The sequence below is a fragment of the Acyrthosiphon pisum genome, chromosome X, assembly GCF_005508785.2.
Source record: "Acyrthosiphon pisum isolate AL4f chromosome X, pea_aphid_22Mar2018_4r6ur, whole genome shotgun sequence".
NCBI lineage: Eukaryota > Metazoa > Arthropoda > Insecta > Hemiptera > Aphididae > Acyrthosiphon > Acyrthosiphon pisum.
Window position 1 is genome coordinate 32812667 of NC_042493.1, and position 320 is coordinate 32812986.

A 320-nucleotide genomic window follows, 5' to 3' on the forward strand; every position below is an offset into this window, starting at 1 on the left:
GGTCACAGTGATTCCCGGCCGACACCGGCTACCGCGACTCGGCGGCCGCCGGTCTCGCTCTCTCGCCCGCGACAACGTAACCGAACCGCACGCCTCACGATCTCGCCCCTCGACACCTATCGACGATAATCCGAATCGTGTTCTTTCGAACTTCAATTTCTTTTCACCGTGACCGACCGTAAGGTTTCCGCACACACTCTATTCATCGAGTGCGCTGTATATATTTTTCTTAACGTTTGTCATACGAATAAACATTCTGATTACTCTCAAACTCGTGTTGATCATTTCGTACTTTCGTACTTCGTTGTAACGACGTACGT